The following is a 26768-nucleotide window of genomic DNA, read 5'->3' as shown; positions in this document are numbered from 1 at the left end:
TGATGACATAAGTAAATGAGTAAATACTACTTTTATCTGCATGTTTCCTGCAAGTTTTTGTTTTTTTGTTTGTTTTTCTAAGATGAAGCTTAGCTCGTTGCCCAGGCTGGATTGCAATGTTGCAATCTCGGCTCACTGCAACCTCTGCCTTCCGAGTAACTGGGATTACAGGCACCCGCCACCACGTCCGGATAATTTTTTGTATTTTTAGTAGAGACAGGGTTTCACCATATTGACCATGGCTGGTCTCCAACTCCCGACCTCAGGTGATCCGCTGACCTCCACGTTCCAAAATTGCAGGGATTATAGGCGTGAGCCACTGCACCTGACCGCAACTTCTCTCTATAAAGCACTTTCAGAAGCAAAATTGTTTCCTATCAATGTATGAATGAGTGATGTAATGCAACAAATAAAAAATTAAGGTCTTAAAACATCTCCATGTAAAAAACTAATTCATGTAGTTTAATTTCCCCCGAGGTCCCTCAGAAGATGCTAAAAATTCCATTTAAGGTATCCTTTCTCACCAATGGTGGAGGCTTTTGAATTGCCAAAGTCAGAGAACTCACAATCTAATGATATGCAATTCTAAATCATAGTTGACTCTTAATTCTTCCCTTAAATCTATTCTTGGAATTACATTCATCAGTAAACCAATTATTAATCACACATTGCTTAATGACAGGGAAATGCGTGAGAATTGTACATTATGCAATTCTGTCACTGTGTTAATGTCGTAAGAGTGTACTTACCCAATACCAAGCTAGAGAGTGTAGCCTACCACACACCTAGCCTGTATCGTATAGCCTATTGCTCCCAGACTACAAACCTTACAGTGTTCAGTACTTTGGCATGCAAAGTACTGAACACTGTAAGAAGTTCTAACACAGGCTGGGAACGGTGGTTCATGCCTGTAATCCCAACACGGAGTTTGAGACCAACCAGACCAATATGGTGAAACCCAAGTCTCTACTAAAATAAGAAAAATTAGCCAGGCGTGGTGGCATGTGCCTGTAGTCCCAGCTACTCAGGAGGCGGAGGCAGGAGAATTGCTTGAATCCCGGAGACAGACGTTGCACTGAGCCAAGATCACACCACTGCACTCCAGGCTGGGAGACAGAGCGAGACTCCATCTCAAAAAAAAAGAGAAAACAAGGGCTGAGTCTAAGTTCTAACACAATGTTATTTGTGTACTTCAAAAAAGAAAAAGTACAGTAAAAATACAGTACAAAAGATTTCAAAAACGGGCTGGGAGCAGTGGCTTACGCCTGTAATCCCAGCATTTTTGGAGGCCGAGGCGGGTGTTCGAGAGGTCAGGAGTTCGAGGCCAGCCTGACCAACATGGAGAAACCTCGTCTCTACTAAAAATAAAAAAATTAGCCAAGCATGGTGGTGCATGTCTGTAATCCCAGCTACTCGGGAGGCTGAGGCAGGAGAATCGCTTGAACCCAGGGGGTGGAGAATCACGCCACTGCACTCCAGCCTGGCAACAAAGCGAGACTGTCTCAAAAAAAAAAAAAAAAAAAAAAAAAAAAAAAAATTTCCAAAACGGTATACCTATATAAAGCACTTACCATGAATGGAGCTTTTAGGACTGAATGTTGCTTTTGGTGACTGTACTGAGTGAGTGGTGGGTTTGAAGTCATGAGACATTACCATACACTACTGTAGACTTTATAAACACGGTACACTTAAGGCTACAGTAAGTTTGTAAAACAAATTTTTCTTTTCTTTAATATACTAACCTTATTTAGTTTACTGTAATATTTTTACTTTGAAAAAACTAAGACATAAACATTAGCCTAAGCCTATACGTGTTCAGGATCAGCAAGACGTCACTAGGCAACGGGAATTTTTCAGCTCCATTATAATCTCTTTTACTTTTTAGTGGGTTTTTTTGAGAAGGAGTTTCCCTGTCACCAAAGCTGGAGTGCAGTGGCGCAATCTCGGTTCACTACAACCTCCACTTCCCAGGTTCAAGTGATTTTCCTGCCTCAGCCTCCTGAGTAGCTGGGAACACAGATGTGCACCAACCAAGCCTGGCTACGGGGTTTCACCATGTTGGCCAGGCTGCTCTCAAATTCCTGACCTGAGGTGATCTGCTTGCCTCGGCCTCCCAAATTGTTGGGATTACAGGCATGAACCACCACACCTGGCCTGCTCCATTATAATCTTAAGGGGCCATAATTTATGTGGTCTGTCATTCACCAAAACATCTATGCAGCACATGGCTCTATATTTTTCTTTGACAAAACACTTCAAACTCTTCCCCATCCTAGCCATCTATGAAAATAAATGATGCCTTATAGGTCGGGCGCAGTGGCTCATGCCTATAATCCCAGCACTTTGGAAGGCCGAGGCTGGTGGATCACGAGGTCAAGAGATCAAGACCATGCTGGCTAACATGGTGAAACCCTGTCTCTACTAAAAATACGAAAACAAAAAATTAGCCGGGCGTGTTGGCGGGTGCCTGTAGTCCCAGCTACTTGGGAGGCTGAGGCAGGAAAATGGCATGAACCTGGGAGGCAGAGCTTGCAGTGAGCTGGAGATTGCGCCACTGCACTCCAGCCTGGGAGACAGAGTGAGACTCCGTTTCAAAAAAAAAAAAAAGAAATGTCGTCTTGTAACAAATAAAAGTTAGTCTGCCAATTTCCCTTTAACACAGTACTCCAAATTTTGAGTTCCCTTGAAAAAGAAAGGAATATTCTGGATGCTCTCCAGATGCTACTTTGTGTTTACTTTGGCACTGTCAACACATACAGAATCAATTACAACTGACCCTTGAACAATATGGGCTTATACATGGATTTTCTTGAGCCTAAACCACCCAAGACAGCAAGATCAAGCCTTCATCTTCCCCTCAGCCTACTCAATGTGAGGACAAAGAAGACATTTGTGATGATTTACTTCTAGTTAACAAAGTCAATATATCTTCTGCTCCTTAATAACCTTTTCTTTTCACTAGCTCACTTTCTTGTAAGAATACAGTATATAATGTATAATATACTGAATCTGTGTTAATTAACTGTTTATCAGTAAGGCCTCTACTCAGCAGTAGCTCATCAGTGAAGTTTTTGGAGAGTCCAAAGTAATACATGGATTTTTTATTTTTGAGGAGGTGCTGGCAGCTGGTGCCTTAACACCCCTTGTGTTAAGGGTCAACTGTAAATATAAGAATCCTTATTTATCAATGTAATCCTAACCTCTATGTTTTGACAACTCTTTTGTTGGACTTTTTATTAAGTACAGGGCTTAGCAGTTCATATTTCATCCTCTTCTACCTAGTTCATAATCACTAAAGATCACATACAACTCCAGCCTTAAGAAAATTTCAGCCTTTGATTTTGCTGTAAAGTATAAACAACCCCTCTCAATTATGTATCCTTCACTGATAGGACATAACCTCATGAGTCATCAATACCCAATTTTCCTTCAATACAAAAGTTTTTCATGATGTATTTCAATTTTTGAACAATGATAATTAGTAAAGTCAATCTCAACTGACAAGCTGTCCTGCATTATTTTTTGTACCCTGAAAAGTTATACTCTGGTTTAGTTTCTAGCACAACTCAGTATGTTTAAAAAATTAAATAAAAATTTTAGGTAACTCATACTTCCAAAATGAAGTAAACTGAAAGTGGATACAAAAATACCTATCCTTGGCTGGGTGGGGTGGCTCACACCTGTAATCCCAGCACTTTGGGAGGTTGAGGCCAGTGGATCACTTGAGGACAGGAGTTCAAGACCAAATTGGTCAACATGTTGAAACCCCATCTCTACTAAAAATACAAAAAAAAATTAGCCAACCATGGTGGCAAGCGCCAGCAATGCCAGCTACTTGGGAGGCTGAGGCATGAGAAAGAATTGCCAGAACATGGGAGGCGGAGGTTGCAGTGAGCCGAGATCACGTCATTGCACTCCAGCCTGGGCGATGGAGTAAGACTACATCACAAAAAAGAAAAAAAAACCTGTATCCTCACAAATTCAAGCCATGTCCACTATGACCGAACCTTAAAATGAGGTCACATTTTAAATAGAGTATAAACAAAAAACTTTTGGAGGCTGAGGTGGGAGACTGCTTGAGCCCAGGAGTTAGAGACCAGCCTAGCCAACAACGTAGCAAGACCTTATCTCCACCAAAATTAAAAATAAAATAATGTCCAGCTAACTTTGTTGTACTTTTAGTACAGATGGGGTTTCGCCATGTTGCCCAAACTGGTCTCAAATACCTGGTTTCAAGTATCTCCCCACCTCAGCCTTCCAAAAGTTTGGAATTACAGGCATGAGCCACTGCAACCAGCCTAGACACACGTGTTTCAAGATCAACAACTTGCTAGTGGCATGCACTTTCTTTGGGAAGTCAATCTCTTTGAAAATCAGGTTCCTTATCTGTAAAATGAGTATCATTGATAGTATTTGTCTCACAGGATAGGAATGATGCATAAATGAAACAAGGTACACAAAACACTGGAAATGATGGTACCTGGCACATATCATGTGCTGCTGCTACTACTGTATCATTTACTATTATTGGTACATACCAACAAAAAATGGCCCAAGGACACAAACAGGTGACTAACAATACTAAAGGTATACGAAGATTAACACTATCAAGGAAATACAAATTAAACCAAGTACCATGTTCCACCTACCAAACAAGCAAACACATTTTTAATTACAGTATCTACTGCAGGCAATGGTCAAAATAAATGGTCCATATGAACTCATACTGCATTTCCAGAAAATGGGATTCTTTCATCAAAAGTTTTAAAACTGCATATTTTTTGACTCAGTAATTTTACCTTTGAGAATTCATCTGAAAGAAACAATGGTGTGGACACATTAACAGTGAAAAAGTAGAAAACAAGTGCCTGACAATGAATGAGTACGAATTATTTCAGTGCACCAGTGCAATGGAATACAATTTAAATGACACGTGACACTGACATGGAGGAGCATAACCAAAATATGTACAAGTTATCTAGAAGATTACATACCAAGGTGACATCTAAGGATAGGATGGGGTTTTGAATTTTTTTAATTTTTCACTAATAATACATAATGTTTTTGTAATTTTTCTTTCTGCAGAGATAGCAAAATGCTACCCTGAAACTTAGTCATCATGATATACAGATAACTGAGTCAGCAAAGCTCTTCTGCAAAACCCTAAGCAAAAATTAGGCCCTTCTCTTCCCCAAGAGCAATTCAGAACTAAACAGAATCAAGGAATTGGGGCTGGGCGCAGTGGCTCATGCCTGTAATCCTGCCCGCACTTTGAGAGGCCGAGGCAGGTGAATCACCAGAGGTCAGGAGTTTGAGACCAGTCTGACCAACATGGTGAAACCCCGTCTCTACTAAAAATACAAAAAAAAAAAAAAAAAAAAAAATAGCCAGGTGTGGCGGCACATGCCTGTAATCCCAGCTACTTGGGAGGCTGAGGCTACAGAATTGCTTGAACTCTTGTCACCCAGGCTGGAGCACAGTGGTGCAATCATAACTCACTCTGACCTCAAACTCCTGAACTCAAGCAATTCTACCGCCTCAGCCTTCCAGGGAGCTACACTACTACAGCTGTGTGCCACCATGCCCAGCTTTTTGTAGACAGGGTCTTGCTACGTTGCCAGACTTTCCTGGCCTTGAGCTATCCTCCAACTTCAGCCCCCCAAAGTACTGGGATTATAGGCATAAACTGCTGCATCTGGCCTAAAGCTCACTTTTAAAATGTGCTTGCTTCCCTATTAACAATGCCACCACAACCATGGTAACATTTTACCAAGATATATCTACCTAAACAATTTACTACCTTGCACATATACACATCTTTAAGCCATTTAAGGTGTTGGGAATTCAAGGGCAAAAACATATTTAGTTTTAAAATTTTAATAATAAAAGCCCAAAGTTGTTCTTTGGAACTTTAACTAAACTTTTTCTAGAATGCTCAGCCGGACACGGTGGCTCACGCCTGTAATCCCAGCACTTTGGGAAACTGAGGTGGGCGGATCACGAGGTCAGGATTTCTAGACCAGCCTGGCCAACATGGTGAAACCCCATCTCTACTAAAATATAAAAATTAGCTGGGTGTGGTGGTGCATGCCTGTAATCCCAGCTACTCAGGAGGCGGAGGCACACGAATCGCTTGAACCCAGGAGGCGGAGGTTGCAGTGAGCCTAGATTTCACCACTGCACTCCAGCCTGGACAACAAGAGCGAAAACTGTGTCTCAAAAAAAAAAAAAAAATCAAGGAATTGGGTACCTCTAGATTCACTAACATTGTATTACATATTTTGGGGTCTATTAGCCATTGGAAGTCCCAAGATACATAGAAATTTCTCTCTACATTCTCAACCTTCACATTTAACTGTGCCATCATTAAAGCGTTTTGGGGTCTTACGACATAAAAGTCCATCATACTCTAACCTAGAGCAACTTGTTTTGAAAACACTTTTTAAAGAAAAGCTTCCAGAATCTGTAAGTATCCAACAAACATCAGGAATATTTTAAAGAATGCTTTACCTAGGTTAAGATTTAATGTTTCAAAATTACTTCAGTAAGGTCAATAAATCTTGACTGAGAACTGAAAAATAATATGCAAAAATAATAAAACACAGGAAGGTCTTATTTCTAATATAACTGATAATCTATGTGAATGAAAATAACAGCATGGTTAGTAGGACTACCTGTATACTAAATCCATTAAAAAATACAAAAATTAGCTGGGGGTGGTGGCACACACCTGTAGTCCAGGCTACTTGGGAGGCAGGGGAATCACTGTAACCCGGGAGGCAGAGGTTGCAGTGAGCTGAGATTGCACCACTGCACTCCAGCCTGGGCAATGGAGTGAGACTCCACTTCAAAAAAAAAAAAAAAAAAGAAATCCACACTTAAATACTTAGTGGTCTTTTGTCTTTAGTCAGCAATTTCCTTGCAAATGGTTCAGCAAAAAAATAAAATGAAACATAGCAATCCTGGTGGAAGGTATATTAAGAAAAAATTGTCGTAACTATGACAGATCTACCTTGATTTACAAGGTATTTTGAATGTTAATCTCAGCTTTTATAGCCAAGAATGCTTATATTACACCAAGATATATAACACGATCTGCATTAAGAGTTCAGATAATTCAAAGCACATCTCAGAATAGCATGTTATTTCCAGCCTGCCAGCTTTGAAATTTTTACTTCTATTTGTAATTTAGAAGTCATTATTTCAAATTTTGCAAATGTCAAGTTTTATATTGTATTTTTCCAATGTAAATTAAATGTGGCTACACTGTAGTCTTCAACATTCTCCACAAACATCAAAAACCACTCCCGCCAAAAAGTCCACCAAAATTTTTAATTCCCAAGCCAAGTAATAAAAAAGGAGTGTTAAAGTGTTCTAGATTCGTTCTTTTCAATGTGCATATTGGTACTACTGGGATAAGGTGAGACTCTATTCCTAGGCAGCTCCCAGATGGTGATGATGCTATGCTGGAGCACAGGCTGTTTTCTGAATAGAAAGGGCCAACATTCATTCTGAAGACTTCATTTCCGGCCGGGTGCAGTGGCTCACGCCTGTAATCGGCGGGTGAATCACAAGGTCAGGAGATCGAGACCATCCTGGCTAACACGGTGAAACCCCGTCTCTACTAAAATACAAAAAATTAGCCGGGCGTGGTGGTGGGCACCTGTAATCCCAGCTACTCAGGAGGCTGAGGCAGGAGAATGGTGGGAACCTGGGAGGCAGAGCTTGCAGTGAGCAAAGATTGCACCACTGCGCTCCAGCCTGGGGGACAGAGCAAGACTCCACCTCAAAAAAAAAAAAAAAACTTCATTTCCTTGTTATCTTATAGAATAAGTTTCAATTTTATCAGTGACCTCAGACTGAGCATGAGTTGTAACAAAGTATACTTTAAGTCTACTCTGGTCTCTGGTCTACAATGCTTGCAGCCAGGTGTGGTGGCTCACACCTGTACTCCCAACACTTTGGGAGGCAAAGGCGGGCAGATAACTTGAGGTGAGGAGTTCCAGACCAGCCTGGCCTATACGGTGAAACCCTGTCTCCACTAAAAATACAAAATCTAGCCAAGTGTGGTGGTGGTGGGTGCCTGTAATCCCAGCTACCTGGGAGGCTGAGGCAGGAGAACTGCTTGAACCCGGGAAGCAGAGGTTGCAGTGAGCCAAGATTGCGCCACTGCACTCCAGCCTGGGCAACGGAGACTCCGTCTCAAAAAAAAAAAAAAAAAAGACACATGTATTAGGAAAAAGAGTCTCAGATTTTAGAAATACTATGCTTTTTTTGTTGTGTAGCATCTGGGAGAGCACAGTTATCACATCAAATTATTTCTGCAGGAATACATATAAATTTTCAGTAAATGTCACACATAGAACATAAATAATCTCACATCAGTTGAGATCAGTTTTTTTGCCAAATTGAGTCTTGGTGTCAAATGCAAAATGTGTCAGAGATTTTAAAATTTCTAAATTATGGATAAAAGATTTTAGACAGGTGTAACAAAATAATAACCTAGCAGCCCAGAATAATTTTTAACAAGGATATCTGACTTAAAAGTTACTACAGTATTCTCTTAAACAGCCAAAACAGGAGATTATATCTAAATTTAAGAATAGTAAAAGGTTTGATTTGTATCACCAATGAGTATAATCATAAGACCCCCACTCTTAAGAAAATTTCAAAACCTACCTTTAGTAAACAACACTTCCAAAATTCCATACAGGACTATGTTAGCAAAAGAACAAATAAAAAGACCCCACCAATCATGTTATCCCCGTAGAAATAAAGCCGCATTGAGGAATGCCTTACTCAGTTCTCAGGGTAGTACTTTTGATACTAAATGGATTTGTTGGTCTTTTTTTATTGTTGTTTTTGTTTTAAGTGTCACTATACCACCCAGGCTGGAGTGCAGTGGCAGTATCTTGGCTCACTGCAACCTCTGCCTCCTGAGTTCAAGAGATCCTTCTGCCTCAGACTTCCAAGTAGCTGGGATTACACGCATGCGCCACCCCACCCAGGTAATTTTTTTGTATTCTTAGTAGAGACGGGGTCTCACCACATTGGCCAGGCTGGTCTCGAACTCCTGGCCTGAAGTGATGTGCCTGCCTTGGCCTCCCAAAGAGCAGGTATAAGCCACCACACCAGGCCTCTAAATATGCTTAGTATTAAAATAGTTAATTTATTAAATGTTTTTGGTGGGATAATTGTGGTTAAGTCCTAATTCTTTTTAAAATACACACTGAAATATCTACAGATGAAATATATCAAGAATTTGCTTCAAAATAACATGGGAAGGGGGTGGATGGGGAGATGTAGATGCAAATAAAAGACTGGCCAAGGATTATTAAAGTGGGACAAGTACATGGAAGTTCATTATACTATTCTCTTTTGTGTACGTGAAATTTTTTCACAATTAAAAGATAGCACCAGCCAAGTGAGGCTGCTCACGCCTGTAACCCCAGCACTCTGGGAGGCCGAGGCAGGCGGATCACAAGGTCAAGAGATCCAAGACCATCCTGGCCAACATGGTGAAACCCTGTCTCTACTAAAAATACAAAAATTAGTCAGGCGTGGTGGCGCGTACCTGTAATCTCAGCTACTCAGAGGGCTGAGACAGGGGAATTGCTTGAACCTGGGAGGTGGAAGTTGCAGCGAGCCGGGATCGCACCACTGCACTCCAGCCTGGCAACAGAGCAAGACTCCGTCTTTAAAAAAAAAAAAAAAAAAAAGGCTGGCCAGGTGCAGTGGCTCACGCCTGTAATCCCAGCACTTTGGGAGGCTGAGGCAGGCGAATTACGAAGTCAGGATATCAAGACCACCCTGGCCAACATGGTGAAACCCCATCTCTACTAAAAAAAAAAAAAAAAAAAAAAAAAAAAAAAAAAAAAAAAAATTAGCCGGATGCCTGTAGTCTCTCAGCTACTCCGGAGGCTGAGGCAGAAGAATGGCGTGAACACAGAAGGTGGAGCTTGCAGTGAGCGAGATCACGCCACTGCACTCCAACCTGGGTGACACAGCTAGACTGTCAAAAAAAAAAAAAAAAGAAAAAAAAAAGATAGCACCAAAGATGTGCATGTACCTGAAAACAAAAATTACATGTGAATCTCAAACTATACACAGAAATATAGTCAACACTGTATCGATGTTTCACTCAAAATCTATCAACATTTTTACTATTCAACTTAAAAACTTATCAAACCCTTCAGAATAATACAGGGTCAAATCTTAAAGCAAAAGATCCAAAGTAATTCACAAAACTGGAAATTAAGTATTAGTGGCCACTAACACTGTCAATAAATTGCTACATGTATTAGCTTCTGGAGAGCAAACTTAAGAACTTTTTTAAATGTGTGGCCAGGTGCGGTGGCTCAGGCCTGTAATCCCAGCACTTTGGGAGGCCAAGGCGGGCGGATCACGAGGTCAGGAGATCAAGACCACAGTGAAACCCCGTCTCTACTAAAAATACAAAAAAATTAGCCGGGCATAGTGGCGGGCGCCTGTAGTCCCAGCTACTCGGAGAGGCCGAGGCAGGAGAATGGTGTGAACCCGGGAGGCGGAGCTTGCAGTGAGCCGAGATTGCGCCACTGCACTCCAGCCTGGGAGACAGAGCGAGACTCCATCTCAAAAAAAAGACTGTCCAAAGCTTTGTTTACAAAAGAAAAAAATGGGGAAGGGTACAACAACAGTGTATTGGTAAAATAAAATATAGTACAAGCATGCAATGTACCATGTACTATTATACAGTATATAATACTATGTAACTACTACAAATTTTTCAGAGATCTGTATCTACTAACGTAAGCTATTCAGGTTAAATTTAAAAATATTACTTAAATATATATGCTGTATGACAGGGCTTTCTGAAGATTATATAAGCCCCAAAAAGCCTGGAAGAACACACCAAAATGTTATCTTTGGATAGCTGTATTTTCTAAAAATGTTCTATGAGCATGTATTACTTTACTGGGATCAAAGGTAAGATAAAGATGAGGTACTTCCTCTCACAAATCCACATCAATCTTCACTCACTTGACTAGTATTCCTTTTCAAAGGAGTAATAAAACTCCATTTTGGCAAGGTGTGGTGACCATCCTGGCCAACATGGTGCAACCCTGTCTCTACTAAAAATAAAAAAAAAATTAGCCAGGCATGGTGGCTGGTGCCTGTAATCCCAGCTACTTGGAAGGCTGAGGCAGGAGAATCGCTTGAACCCGGGAGGCGGAGGTTGCGGTGAGCCGAGCTCGCAGCATTGCACTCCAGCCTGGGCAAAAAGAGCAAAACTCCGTCTCAAAAAAAAAAAAAAATTTTTTTTTTTTTTCAAACATTACATTTTAGGATAAATCTAGCTATCACATTAAGAACAAAACTAGTGGGGAGGGACAAAAGAAATACAAACCTGTTACATACAATAATGCACAGGAGACAATGGTGGCTTGAAATTGGGCCAAATGTCGACAATATGAGTAGCGGTATATTTTGAAGAGCTGACAGCATGATTTTCTTTTCTTTTTTTTTTTGTGATAGGGTCTTGCTCTATCACGCAGGCTGGAGTGCAATGGTGCGGGTGCAATCTCGGCTCACTGCAACCTCTGCCTCCGGGGCTCAAGCGATTCTCATGCCTGTCTCTCAAGTAGCTGGGACTACAGGCATGTGCCACCACTCCCGGCTAATTTTTGTATATTTTTGAAGAGATGGGATTTCACCATGTTGCCCAGGCCGGTCTCAAACTCCTGAGCTCAAGCGATGCACCTCCCTCAGCCTCCCAAAGTGCTGGGATTACAGGCCTGAGCTACCACACCTGGCCAACATGGTTTTCTAATAGGCCAAAGGTGAGAAGAATAGCAATCAAGGATGGCTAGCCAAAATCTTTGGCCCAAGAGACACAAAAATTGTTTCATTAACTGAAAAAGGTAACAGTACACAAGAGACTGGTTTGAGGCATGAACATCAGGAGCACAGTTTTGCACTTTAAAGTTGACATATTGGATATTCAACAGAGTTGTCATGCAGGTAACTGAATTGGCATGACATTCGAAAGAAAAGTATAGGCTGTTGGTTGATCTTAAGTGTCGAAATCAGCTTACAGGTGGTGTATTAAATCATGAATGAATCGGAATGAAATTGGACCCAGAGTGTGGACAGAAAAGAGAAGTGGAAGGACTGAACCATGGGGCAGTCCAACAGAAAGAGTAACAGTCAGAGACATGTAACAAAAACCCGGAAGCAAGGTAAAAAAAAAATAAAAACGTTTCAAGGAAGAGATCTGGTTAAATGGAACCAACAGGTCAAGTGAGATGAGGATTGAAAAAGGACACCTGGGCTTAGTTAACACATTCCTCTCCGTGGTTTTTTTTTTTTAACCATAAATAATTTTTTTCCAACTAAAGTTCACTTCTTACTGCTTAATGATAGTCTTAAAAAAAAACAAAAGCTCGCTTTTTTTACTTTAAGAGACAGGGTCTCACTCTTGTCACCCAGGCTGGAGCACAGTGGTGCAATCATAACTCACTCTGACCTCAAACTCCTGAACTCAAGCAATTCTACCTCCTCAGCCTTCCAGGGAGCTACACTACTACAGCTGTGTGCCACCATGCCCAGCTTTTTGTAGACAGGGTCTTGCTACGTTGCCAGACTTTCCTGGCCTTGAGCTATCCTCCAACTTCAGCCCCCCAAAGTACTGGGATTATAGGCATAAACTGCTGCATCTGGCCTAAAGCTCACTTTTAAAATGTGCTTGCTTCCCTATTAATAATGCCACCACAACCATGGTAACATTTTACCAAGATATATCTACCTAAACAATTTACTACCTTGCACATATACACATCTTTAAGCCATTTAAGGTGTTGGGAATTCAAGGGCAAAAACATATTTAGTTTTAAAATTTTAATAATAAAAGCCCAAAGTTGTTCTTTGGAACTTTAACTAAACTTTTTCTAGAATGCTCAGCCGGACACGGTGGCTCACGCCTGTAATCCCAGCACTTTGGGAAACTGAGGTGGGCGGATCACGAGGTCAGGATGGCCAACATGGTGAAACCCCATCTCTACTAAAATATAAAAATTAGCTGGGTGTGGTGGTGCATGCCTGTAATCCCAGCTACTCAGGAGGCGGAGGCACACGAATCGCTTGAACCCAGGAGGCGGAGGTTGCAGTGAGCCAGATCACGCCACTGCCCTCCAGCCTGGTGACAGAGTGAGAGTCTGTCTCAAAAAAAAAAAAAAAAAAAAAAGTTCAACATACCAAACAGACAAAAGGAGTCTACTATCATTAAGTGTTGAAATCTACACCCTTAATCCCAGGGTTGAATCCATGCTAAACCACTAAAGCAGTCTAACTTTAGGCAAGTTATTTAAATTCTGACTCCAATATTCTCACCTCTAAAACATGAGTAACAGTATCTACTCCTACTCAAGGTTTTGATGATGATTAAGTAAGTTAACACAAACTCACAACTTTAACAGTGGTGGACATAGTCAAGAGTTTAGAATACTTCTGTAAGAGAAATTAATGTCCTGCTACTTTTTTCTGCCAAATAAGAAAGCCATTACATGACCCAACAAGGGATCACAGAAATAATTAGTAATTTCCTGGAGCCTGATCAGTTCTCAACCTATCTTACCTAGACTGATTTTGCTCATTAATACACCCAATAAAAACTCATTTGAAAAACCAGGGCAAGTTATTGTTAGGCCTGGGATGATTATTTTCTTCAAGAGATTGAGACAGTGGCCTACTCTGTCTCCAAGCTTACTGCCCTACTTGCCCTCTTAGTTCTCATCACTAACATTCCCTACACAACAGCCTGAAGATGAGTCTTCTTCAAAATCCTTCAACAGATTCTACTTGTGCCCAAGACAGGATCTTAAACAAGACCCTCTAAGGTCCCGTGCTCTCAATGTTTGGTCTTTGCCTACCTCTCTAACTCCATCCCTCATCTACGTATTCTTGGTAATTATTTTCCAGTATTATTTCTTACTTGGAGGCCAAGTCTTGTTCCCCCCTCATTATCTGTGCTTTCACATATGGTTTTCTTACAGAATGAGCTTCACTATTAGCTACTTCCATGTAGCTAACTAAGCTTCCCTGTAGGGAAGCTTCCTTCCCTGGCAGCCTCCCCCAAATTCCATGTTCTAATTTTGGTTCCCTTGCCATCTTCTCATCCACGCTGTTCTTTTCCTTCATCGATCCTGACTGTGAAACGTGCCATTTACTTTGTTTCTTCCCTCAATGATCTATAATATCTAAGAGGGCAAGGGACATGTTTTGTTCATCCCTATATGCCCAAACCTAATAATCATTTTCAAAATAAGTACTCAAATACTTAATAAAACATCTTATACTTGAATGTTCCTTGAACACCTCCAAGATGTTTAAAATATTCTTTTTCCCACCCTCAAACTATAATCTGCTCCCTTCATTCATTCCCCAGTATCTATCCCTACCCCAGAAGCTAGAAACCAGCAATCATGCCAAATCTGTGTTCTTGTCCACCTTATCACATCTGTCCTGAGATGCTAATTTTACCTACTAATCTCTAATCTCATTAGCATTACCTTTGTCCAAGCCAGGTCGTTATTCTCCTTGGATTTTAGTATCTCCCTTATTAATCTCCTACTTCTAATCTCATTTCCTCTACACCATTTCCATACTGTTATTAGAAAGACATTTCTAAAAATTAAAATCTTCCAGTTTTTGAGACCAGCCTGGGAAACAAAATGAGACCTGTCTCCACCAAAAAAATAACAATAAAAAATAGTCAGGTATTGTGGTGCATGTCCGTCGTCCCAGCTATACAGGAGGCTGAGACCAGAGGATAGCTTGAACCCAGGGGGTCAAGGCTGCAGTGAGCCTTGTTAATGTCACTGCAGTCCAGCCTGGGTGACAAGACCCTGTCTCAAAAAATAAAAATAAAAGGAAAATCTGATGCCACTTTCCAGTTTAGAATATTTCTAAAATGGCTCACATTGGCTTCTGGATAAAATAATAAATTCCTTGGCATGTATGGCAATCAAACTTTTATTCTCTGGCCTTAAGATTCATTTCGGTACACTACCTCTCTTAAAAGGATCCCGTCGGCCAGGCACAGTGGCTCACACCTGTAATTCCAACACTTTGGGAGGCCGAGGTGAGCTGATCACGACGTCAGGAGTTCAAGACCAGCCTAGCCAAGATGAAATCGTCTCTACTAAAAATACAAAAATTAGCCGGGCATGGTGGCAGGTGCCTGTAATCCCAGCTACTCGGGAGGCTGAGAGAGAGAGAACTGCTTGAAACTGGGAGGCAGAGGTTGTGGTGAGCCGAGATCACACCACTGCACTCCAGTCTAGGTGACAGAGCAAGACTCTGTCTTATTTAAAAAATAAAAATAAAAAATAAAATAAAAATCCCTTTATGTGATTAAGGCAGAAGGGATAAATTTATAAATTTAAAGTTATAAATAAAAATTAAAGTTATAAATAAAAATAATAAAATAAAAAAAGGATTCCCTGACCTCTTAGGGTTAGTTAGGTAACCATTTCTGCATGCTTTCTTTTTTTAGAAAGAGATGGGGTCTCGCCGGGTGCAGTAGCTCACACCTGTAATCCCAAAACTTCAGGAGGCTGAGGCAGGTGGATCACCTGAGGTCAGGAACTTGAGACCAGCCTGACCAACATGGCATCTCTACTAAACCCTGTCTCTACTAAAAATACAAAAATTTAAGGCCGGGCGCGGTGGCTCATGCCTGTAATTCCAGCACTTTGGGAGGCCGAGGTGGGCAGACCATGAGATCAGGAGTTTGAGACCAGCCTGGCCAACATGGTGAAACCTCGTCACTACTAAAAATACAGAAATTAGCCGGACATGGTGGTCCGAGCCTGTAGTCTGAGCTACTCGGGAGGCTGAGGCAGGAGAATCGTTTGAACCTGGGAGGGGGAGGTTGCAGTGAGCCAAGATGGCGCCACTGCACTCCAGCCTGGGAAACAGAGCGAGACACTGTCTCAAAAAAAAAAAAAAAAAAAAAAAAAAAAAGAGATGAGGTCTCATTATGTTGCCCAGCCTGGAGTGCAGTGAATAATCACATCACACACTATAGCCTCTCAAATCCTGGGCCAAGGGACCCTCCTGCCTCAGCCTTCCAATTAGTTGTGACTACAGGCTTATAGGCAGGTACCAACGTCCCCAGCTTATTTCGGCATGCTTCTATAGGATATGTGTTTACCTCTCATCATATATGGACATTATTTCAATCATGTGTCTCCCTCACTAAGCTGCGAAGCCCTTAAACATAATAAACTATTTTTTATATCTCCAAACAGAACATGTCCCATAAAAATAAATTTGCAGAATTAACAAGGAATAAATCAAACTAAACCTATAGTGGACAGCTTCCATACACTGACAGCAGCAAAGAAATAGAAAAAATAGCTCTCATACAATAGAGGGCATCAATAAAACTTGCACGTATTTAAAAAACAAAGATTCCCATTCTTTTTCTAGATAACTTCCAGGAATCTTTTGCTTTTTCTCCCATTCTGTTTTGAGTGTACCTTTGGTGCTCACTTTAACTAGATTTTACTTTTCATCCGAGTATGGTATAAGGGAGCAAGTCTGTGATTTACCCTAGTACAACAGTACCGAATATGCCTTCAAAAAATTATTCCAGGTTAGGTGCAGTGGCTCACGCCTGTAATGTCAACACTTTGGGGTGTCAAGGCAGGAGGATCGCTTGAGCCCAGGAGTTCAAGACCAGCCTAGAAAACATAGCGAGACCCTGTCTCTACAAAAAATAGAAATATTTCAAAATAAAATCTAATTATCCTCCAGCTTGAAATCTATCAGAGCAACTCTAAAATGGTTATCAAAACATTTTGCTGTAGTGAGTAAAATACTACGGGTTGCTAAAATTCTTACTCTTTGGCTATCCACATCTTTACTAATCTCTACACCATTCCTGTGAATAACACAGAATTCATTCCTTCTTACCATCAGGAACACATTAGAGTTCCTAATCTAGCATTAGAACTCTATGAATTCAAATTAGAATTCCCAAAATCTAGCTGGGCCTTGAGTCACCACTATAAAAGGGGTCAGCCTTAGACGGTTCCTGATTTGGATGTAGAGGTTAAACAGATTTCCCTGCTTTGTGAGGTCAAAAAGCCTACCTTTTTTCAAATTTTTAAAAACCCTCCAGTGAGACAGCATTTTAATATTATGTTGTATCTCTTATGGTTTGACTCTTGTGAAATTTTAATAAGATAAAAAGTCTAAATAGAATATAATCTAAAAATGTCACAAACCCAAGGAATACGTTAAATGACAGAAAATGTTTACTAATTTGTAATAATCTAAAAAAAAGGACTCCCCAATATGTTGTCTTGTTGCTAATCATTAAAACAAGCCACTTTCATTTTAAACTTCAGCTGCTCTTTCCAAGTGTCCAAAATGTTCTAATCAGCCCAAGTTAATTAGCAACTCATATTATTCCATTAGTTTACAAATAACTGGGGTGGTCCCCCTTGGGAAACACCTCAAGATGCACATACAAAAGGCTTAATCCAAAAACTTCCAGAGGCTATGACCTATACACATCAGCTAAACTGTTAAACGGGTTTATTTCCTAGTCTTTGTAATGAATCCAAGTGGACCTCACACCTCTTACCATCACCCAGGAAGGGTGTGCATCTGTTCCGAAGGCCCCCCTGGCTCCAGGTCATCCTGGCTGCTGCTGCTCCAGGCTGGGCATCCATGTTGCTGCAGCTTGTGGTTTGTGAGGGGTAGTGTACAGGAAAAGCAGGATGGGATTTCAAGGGAAACAGGAGGAAGATGGCTTTCAGGGAAAATGCCATCACGATCATAAGTGTTAAGTAGTACCACACACATTTTATTGCAGCACAGTTTAAAAATTTAACAAATGAAAGATTAAAAATAAAAAAACAAAAATAAAAAAAATTAAAAATACAGACGTCCAGAGATGCTCTAAAACAGTTAAGTTAAAGATCAGGAAAAATAAGGTCATAGACTTAACAGCCAGTAAAATTCTTTTCAGTGTGGGGAAGGGGATGAGGGCAAGGGTGGGGTTGGGAGAGAAAAGGTTTATGTGATCAAACCACTTAAAAATACTAATGCCTTCGCTTTCTCTCCCAAGATGCAAAACTCCAAAGTCAATCAGGAGGCCGGAGAAATTCTTAGAAACATTCAGAAAAACTCGATTTTAATCCGGTTAAAAATCATCAGTGTCATTATCATCATCATCATCACCATCATAAGTATTAATATAATAATAATAAGTAATAGTAACTAGTAACAACAATAAAAAGGAAATCAGCGGAAAGTCAGGAAAAATGTTAAAAAAAAATTGGAATAACTTACTGTAGCTGAAGATCAAAAAAATCTCACTGTAAAAAAACAAAAATAAAAATAGCCCAGATTAGAAAAACGGGAGGTGCAAAAATGTCAAGTCAGTAAAGTTCATTTCTTTTCTCTTTCCAAAAGCAGTTTCCACAAAAACCGCAAGGATAAAGTTTTCAGTAGCAGACAAGCAAAGCCCTTTCCACATCATCAATCAATCTTAAAAATACACGAGGAAGTAGAGAGGTCAGTTTATGAGAGGCTAAAAGGCTCCTCCTCCTCTAACCCAACTGCTGCAGAAAAAATAGAAATAGAAATTTTAAAAATTACATCTTAAATCCAGGTCCCGGTTTTGGAAACAATTAAAAAAAAAACACCTGTACATTTGCCGTAGTGCACACCAAGTTGCATCATTATGTTTAAAATGTCTTTATAAAATCAGTTTTGGAATGGAATGTGTGTGTTCTGGAAGGGTGGGGAAGGGAGGTTAAAAATCAAAGCTGAGCTCCAGTGAGTAGGGATGGGGTTCGCCTTGCTGCCCTGTGAAAGGAGAAGGGACAGATTGAGTCAGAGTTCCTCAGAAATGTTGTGCCCTAAACCCCCAAGACAGAAACATCTGTCTACTGCAGCTAACACACTTTGGTAATGCATTAACATTCCACTGGGATGGGATAGCCTCCATAGAATCACCTCTACCAGTGACTGTCTTCACAATTCTTCAACATCAGTAGATGACTAAAATTAACTAAATCCATGTCAATATGCCCTTGAGGGTCTCAAAAAGAGTATATCCAAATATTAATCTTGATAATGAGCAGTTTGGGCAAAGAAAATACAGAAAAACTGGGCCAACAAATAGACATGAAATAGTGAGCAAACGTCAAATATTGAGATTCTAAAACCTAAGCAGATTCATGGGTTTTAAACTTCAAGTCCGTGAAGTTTTTGCTATGAGTAATAGACTGAAGGTGAATGGCCTACCATGAAGATCTATACTAGAGATGATTCATCTATTCTCAAAACCAGTGAGTGATCAAACCACAAGACCTAATAGGTTCTACTGCTGGGGGAAAAGATGTTTTAAATAAGGAGCACATTATTCCACTCACTGACAAAACGAAAACACAGATGGAATAAAAAAAGACTATTATGGCTACTGAATATTTAAGGTCATAAAATAGGTGAAAAAATTAAGGTCCTTATGTTAATACTTTTGTTTCTGTAGTCCACTGTTTACTATGTAGCATGTAAAGCTAATTTCAAGTTATGGATTCTAAAAATCTGGTACATAATACCACACTAAAATAATTTCCATGACAAACTGGTTGTTTCATCAGCTAAAATAAGAACTGCAATTAGACTGTAGCTCCTTGTGCAAACAATGAACTAGCTGCACTCACTTTTCAATTTAGCCATGAGGTCTTATTCTCCTTTGTAAATTTGAGGAAATTAAAATATTTTAAGGCCAAGTGTGGTGGCTCACACCTGTAATCCCAACATTTTGGCAGGCTGGGGTAGAGCATGGCTTGAGCTCAGTAGTTTGAGACCAGCCTGGGAAACATGGCAAGACTTTATTAAAAACAAAAAACATTAACAGGGTGTGGTAGCCTGTAATCCCAGCTACTTAGCAGTCTGAGGAGCGAGGATCACTTGAGCCCAGGAGTTCGAGGCTGCAGTGAGCTCTGATCATGCCACTGCACTTCAGCCAGGCCAACAGAGAAAGACCCTGTCTCAAAAAACAAATGTTTAATTGAGCTTTTAGAAGTGTTCCTTGAGCCAACTATACATGAATGACTACAGCAGCAACAAGTACCATAAATTTTTAAAAAGCAGAACAGTGCAGGAATGACAGTTTTTACATTTGATGTGTGAAACTGTATGAATGTACAAACTGCGGAAAAAGTTTGTGAAGAATTGTAGGAAATATACATCTGAATGTTCTTTTCTTGTTTATGAAATACAGTTATGGTGAAACATTTCATTTTCTTATTTGGAGCCACAACCCAAACCTGGTAATCAATTTTCAAGACACGTAACTTTATGGTTCAACCACAACCAAATCCTTTGTACAGGTGCCACAAGACATAAGCTTAAAAATAAAGAAAAATGTGAAAAGAAACCAATTCTATCTTTCAATATCAAAAAGTTCAGATATCTCCCAAGATGTTATTTATATTAAACTGAAGAGCTACCACTCATAAAAAGACCAACTTTAGCACCATTTTCAATCAAGAATATTCCTTGAGGCCAGGTGTGGCTCACACCTGTAATCCCAGCACTCTGGGAGGCTTGGGGTGGGTGGATCACCTGAGCTCAGGAGTTCAATCAAGGCCAGCCTGGCAACATGGCGAAACCCTGTCTCTACCAAAAATACAAAAAATTAGCAGCACTACTCAGCAGGCTGAGGGCACCCCTTGAGCCTGGGAAGCAGAGGTTGCAGTGAGCCGAGATGACGTTACTGCACTCTAATCTGGGTGACAGTTTGAGGCTCTCAAAAAAAAAAAAGTATCCTTACATAAAGTTCAAAGATAGTTTTAGAAAAAAGTATCTCTAGGTTATTCTTTGTCAAAGCCTGCCTGAGGTTTGGATCCCTTCTTCTAAAGGGGTACCTCTCTGAGTGATGCATGAGCATCATCACCTGGAACCTACTAGAAGTGCAAACTCTCAGGCCCCACCCCAGACTTACTTAATTAGAAACCCTGGTGGTAGAGATAATAGCAATCTGTTTTAACTAGCCCTATTGATTCTGGTGTTGGCTAACGTTTGAGAACCACTGTGAAGATTTTAAATTGGGAATCTGTCTATTCCCCAGTTTAGAATCAATTATTATTATTATTATTATTATTATTTTGAGATGGGGTCTCACTCAGTCACCCAGGCTGGAGTGCAGTGGTGCGATGGCTCACTGCAACCTCCACCTCCCAGGTTCAAGCAATTCTCCTGCCTCAGCCTCCCGAGTAGCTGGGACTACAGGCGAGCACTAGCACGCCAAGCTAATTTTATTTTTAGTAGAGATGGGGGTTTCACCATGTTGGCCAGGCTGGTCTCGAACTCCTGACCTCGTGATCCACCCGCCTCAGCCTCCCAAAGTGCTGGGATTACAGGCATGAGCAGCAGCGCCCAGCCTCTACAATCAATTCTTTAAACAAAGTGCCTGTGCTTCCAGTGTACTGTGACAGAATCAAGTTAGAGCACCAAATAATGTTTTCCTGATACAATATAAATAAATCCAAAAACACCTATGATAGTAAATGTACCAAAGAAACCTTTTTCCTTTTATGTTAATAAACTCAAAATTTCCAATATCGAGAACACCTGTAGTTATGCTACACCTCAATGTTCTGGTTCTCACCAATCCTCCAGTAAATCTAGTATGCACAAAACCAGAATCTTCCCATTTCCAATGAGAATACATGAATATGCATATGAAGAGCAAATAATGCTCCCCAGAGACAACTACTAATAAAGTATTTGAAGCCTGAAATAATGTGGTTAAGAATAGTAATAATAACTACCAATTTAGAAAACTGGGGCCGGGTGCGGTGGCTCACGCCTGTAACACCAGCACCTTGGGAGGCCTAGGCAAGACACCCTGAGCTCAGGAGCTCGAGACCAGCCTAGCCAACATGGTGAAACCCCGTCTCTACTAAAAATATAAAAATTAGCCCGGTGTGGTGACACACGCCTGTAATCCCAGCTACTCGGGAAGCTGAGGCAGGAGAATCGCTTGAACCCGGGAGGCGGGAGGCTGCAGCGAACCGAGATTGTGCCACTGCATGCACTCCAGCCTAAGGCAACAAGAGTGAGACTCCGTCGCAAAACAAAAAAACAAAACAAAAAAAAACTGCTTTTAATAAAAATCTACAGTTTTTAGTCTTCTGGCAACAAAAAATTTGAATTAGAAACTAAAAATTCCAATAGGTTAAAAAAACAGAGTTAAGTCCCCTTATTTGCGTAAGGAGGATTAAAATCTATTTCTCCTAACCCCTACGCAAACTTACTCCCCAGCCAACACCTCTCACATTCAACACTTAAATATTAAGATTTAATAATTTGCCCCTTAGTCTTTAAAATTAGAGCAACTAGCTATTTTGGAGTTTATTCTTTGCTTGTTTCGCACAGCCATTCCATCCAAAACAAGGTCGAATGCCACGTCAAATCCTCTAGAGATTTAATTACAAACGTAAGCTGTTTAAATTCTCTACAGAAGGAACATCAACCACCAAGTATTCCCGAGAGTGGCACTGGCATGAGGGGGGGAAAAAAAGGTCAGAAAACCTGCAACCTGGCCATCCTTCTTCAACTTTTCCCCCTAGCCAATATGAAAATGTTACTAAATGCCTATCTAGTTGAGAACACACCTAGAATTGTGATATAAATACCGTGGCAAACAGTTTCGGATATTAACTCCAAGAATTTTTGGTACGCTGATATACATACTGACCGGAAGGAACCCATATTTCTAACACCTCAGAGGCAAAGAAAAGTGTCCGTCAATCAATTTCAACTACTATTAACTGTTCTTAAATACTAATTTCTGACATTTCTCTTTGCCAACATTATTTTTACTACATATGATTTCCCAATTAATCTATTTTTGCCCTCACCTCATTTCTAACAGTTCAGCACAATGATAAACTTTAGTTTTAAGTTCCTGTAATAATATGTAAATGTTTAAGCCTTAAGAAAGGGGTCGCGATGTTTTTCACCCTTATTTTACTTCCTATCAAATAGGTTGCCTTACAGATGAATTTCTTAGCCTGCAGAATTGGTTTAAACTGTGCTTAACAGCTTTAGTTTTTGTGAGATTAACAGACTGTGAAAAATAAACTTAACCAAATCTCATGTGAGGATTAAAAAAAGCGATTTCCCAGATAAGTCAATGTGACACTAAAGATCTATACAATTTTTTTAACTTTTAACTTTTTAATCAAATTTCAGCACCCAGCAAATAATAGGCACTGTTAATATTTGCTTAATATAACGTAGCTGTGAATTTTTGCCCAAGTTTAGGTGGACGGGAAAATTAACGCCAGAATATCCCGAAAGACAAATTTTGTCATCTTACACTTAGGAAGTTATGTTAATAAATTCTCAAGTCTCGTAGTATTTTTCTTGAGCGCAATTTGGGAATTTCCAGTTACCTCGTGGTTTCCGTCATCAGGTTCTTGGCGAAGATTGCAATATAGTAGTTTTAGAACCCGGTATCCCATTAACTAGGTAAAAACCACTCGACTGACCTCGTGGTCAAATTCCTTACTAGTTCTGCTACTGACTTAATATGACTCTAGCAAACAACACTTTTCTGCCTCAGTTTCTGTCTGAGAAAGAGTTAATACCTACCTCAAGCAAAGTTCCACTAACATATATTTCAAGTGTTTTGTAACCTGCAGATGAAAAGTCAGCTGTAAACATTAATATAGTTATATCACAATATTTCCTTTTACAAATGTAAGTGAAAATAACTACCTCGAGCTCCATCATTTGCTCATAGAGAGGAATAAAATAAAAAGTTATCAGTAAAATGCTAAATCTTTTGTTAAACCTTTCCCGTAGGCCACGCGGCACGATCCAGGATTTGAAGGCTCGCGATACATGTACTTGGTAACCTTCCCCCTTCCCCTCCCCCAATTTTTACATGTAAGAGGAACGGAAGTAATAGAAGCCATCGGCGCTACATTAACTTCGACTATATTAATGAGCATCGCGATCTTCATTTTCATGATCCCGGAGTCCTCGCGGTCGTAGAAAATAAAACGAAAGCAGCCGTTAACACAGGAAGAGCGAAAAAAAGACATTTTCCCTGGCGATCATGGCCTAGAGGACACCAGGTTAAACCTACGCAGAGACTGAGGCCTGTAAAACTGCCCCCCGCTTCAACCTAATCCCGCAAAACAAACAGAAAAAATGAAGGCCCGGTTAGTTAAGGGGAAGGATTCCCTCTTCTCTCCCACACCCCCTCTCGCTTCCCGAAAAACCCAGCGCCTTCCCTGCGTCCGCCCTCTCCACTTACCAAGAGGGAGGAGGGAGAAGAGATTCGATTCTGAGTCTCCTGCTCCCGGGTTCTGCGTGGAGAAGCCGACTGCTGCTGGAGGTCGGCAACGCGGCCACAACCGCTCAGTCTTCGTCTCTTCACAAAATGGCCCCCGAGTCTCCTCTGCCGCCGAGGCGAAGGCTTAGTCCCCGCCCCATTCCTGAGAATCTTCCTATTGGCTGTGCGTTTTTTCGCTCCCGCTCCTAATTAGACAGTTCAACCGCTCCTCACAATGATATCCAATCACAATTAGCAGTGGGTTAGACTAAGCAGGAGAATTTCCACATGCGTGAGAGAAACTAGTTTATAACTGGTTAATTTTCCTGTCATTTATCGCCTGGAGAATGCTTATTGGCTATTGCACCGGACGACCCTCTGGGTGGAAACTCGCCTTTGTATCGCGCACCGTCTCACATCCGGGTATCTGGGAGGCCTGATTGGCGGCCGCGGTGTCCTATCGCTGCCACTTAGAGTGCCTAGTAGAAGGTCCGCCCAGACCTCGGATTTCCGGCTGCGCGGGGGCGGGGAAGGGGTTGAGGGGCGTTGTTAGGTGACGTGCGCAGAGGACCTGCCTTAGCCCCGGGCCTAGGAGAAAAAAAGCGCGAAATGAAGCCTCCGTTGTGCAATGTGAATAAAGAAAGGACTTTTCTTAAAATGAGGAGGGAGCAGCAGTGACTAGGCCGCGTTAAAGTGTGTAGAAAACTAACCAGCCCTGCAGTTTTTCCAACCCCAGACCCTTTCTTAGTTCCAGATTTCGAATTCTGCTTCTCAGCCTATTAAACCCTTCTTCAGACAACACATGTTACATCCAAACCAACTGACTTACTTATTCCTCTCCAGTATAAAAAGGAAGTGCAAAATCCTGGCCTCTGGCCCCAGGGCATCTCACTAATATCTTAAGTGCCAGCAAAATTGGCCCATCCCTCCAAATCTGGTCCCTTAATTTCCCTCCTCTTGAAATGGCTTGTCTCCTACCTACCCCCGTCAGCCGCCAGTCCCTCTGGTTACATTATAGGAACTGCGCACGCAGTGGAGTAGCATCAGCTCTACTAAGGGAGCGGTTTCTTTTTTTTTTTTTTTTTTTTTTGAGGCAGAGTCACTGTCGCCCAGACTGGAGTGCAGTGGCGCGATCTTGGCTCACTGCAACCTCCGCCTCCCGGGTTCAAGCGATTTTCCTGCCTCAGCCTCCCGAGTAGCTGGAACTACAGGTGCGTGCCACCATGTCCAGCTAATTTTTGTATTTTTAGTACAGATTGGGTTTCGCCATGTTGGCCAGATTGTTCAGGTGATCCGCCCGCCTCTGCCTCCCAAAGTGTTAGGATTACAGGCCTGAGCCACCGCGCCAAACCACTTTAAACTATTTTAAAAAGCAAAGACGAAAAATATGGGAGAAAGTATACACTAAAGTGTTAGTAGTGGTTCTCTCCTGGTAGGAAAATTACATGTGATTTTTTTTAAACTTCTTTTTTTTTCAAACGGAGTCTCGCTTTGTCACCAGCCTGGAGTGTAGTGGCGCCATCTTGGCTCACTGCAACCTCTGCCCCCTGAGTTCAAGCCATTCTCCTGCCTCAGCCTCCCGAGTAGCTGGAACTACAGGTGCGTGCCACCACACCCAGCTAATTTTTGTATTTTTAGTAGAGACAGGATTTCACCATGTTGGCCAGGATGGTCTCCATCTGTTGACCTCGTGATCCGCCCGCCTCAGCCTCCCAAAATGCTGGGATTACAGCGTGACCCACCGCGCCCAGCCTTAAAACCTTATTGTACTTTTCTATATTTTCCAAATCATCTACTTTGAGCAAGTAATCAGAGGGAGAATACCCTACGAGTGCTTAAAGCCTCGACTCAATTGCCACATTGCAATTTATTTAAAATTACCTCGTAGCACCGTGGGTAGTTTTTACACTCCTCTCCCTTCCTGGATGGTAAGATTTTTTGATGGCAGAGTTTAATTCTTACCCTTCAATGTAGTTTCCTTGTTTACTACTTATTAATAAATTAATAAAATATTAATTAACCATTAACTTTTATTTATCAGGGGAAATTGCTATTTTTCCAGGACAAACACATAGACTGTCCTTTTTTCTCTTTCTTTTGAGCTGAGATCTTGTTCTGTTGCTCAGGCTGTGGTGCATTGGCATGATCCCGGATCATTACAGCTTCAACCTCCCAGTCTCAAGCAATCCTCCCACCTCAGCCTCCGGAGTAGCTGAGACCACAGGTGAGCACTACCACGCTAGCTAATTTTTTTATATATTTTGTAGAGACAGCATCTTGTCATGTTGCCCAGGCTAATTTTGAACTCCTAGGCTCAAGCATTCCTCCCTCCTTGGCCTCCCAAAATACTGGGAGGCACCATGCTAGCCCTGTCTTTTCTTTCTTTCTTTCTTTTTGTTTTTTTGAGACAGAGTAT

At 41.1% G+C, this 26768-nt stretch overlaps 1 protein-coding gene across 13 annotated transcripts in view; it reads right to left on the bottom strand.

The window, feature by feature from the left end:
* The window catches only part of HNRNPC (heterogeneous nuclear ribonucleoprotein C), a 59172-nt gene extending 34640 nt beyond the window's left edge, over window positions 1–24532 (bottom strand). For 4 of the 13 annotated variants that reach the window (XM_030803088.1, XM_030803093.1, XM_030803081.1 and 1 more), the window contains exons 1-2: window positions 24335–24517; window positions 18343–18368 (exon numbers count right to left, since the gene is read on the bottom strand). The gene's annotated coding sequence lies outside the window, so the exon portion shown is untranslated. Of the gene's footprint in view, window positions 1–6510; window positions 6708–17625; window positions 18862–24334 lie in introns of those variants that run through there. The other 9 variants (XM_030803089.1, XM_030803082.1, XM_030803091.1 and 6 more) reach the window with 6 other exon arrangements.
* Between the last annotated feature and the right edge of the window lie 2236 nt (window positions 24533–26768).

This window comes from Nomascus leucogenys, chromosome 22a, assembly GCF_006542625.1.
Source record: "Nomascus leucogenys isolate Asia chromosome 22a, Asia_NLE_v1, whole genome shotgun sequence".
Classification (NCBI taxonomy): domain Eukaryota; kingdom Metazoa; phylum Chordata; class Mammalia; order Primates; family Hylobatidae; genus Nomascus; species Nomascus leucogenys.
The sequence above is the reverse complement of the archived record's forward strand: the minus strand, read 5'-3'. Positions and strand labels throughout refer to the sequence as shown.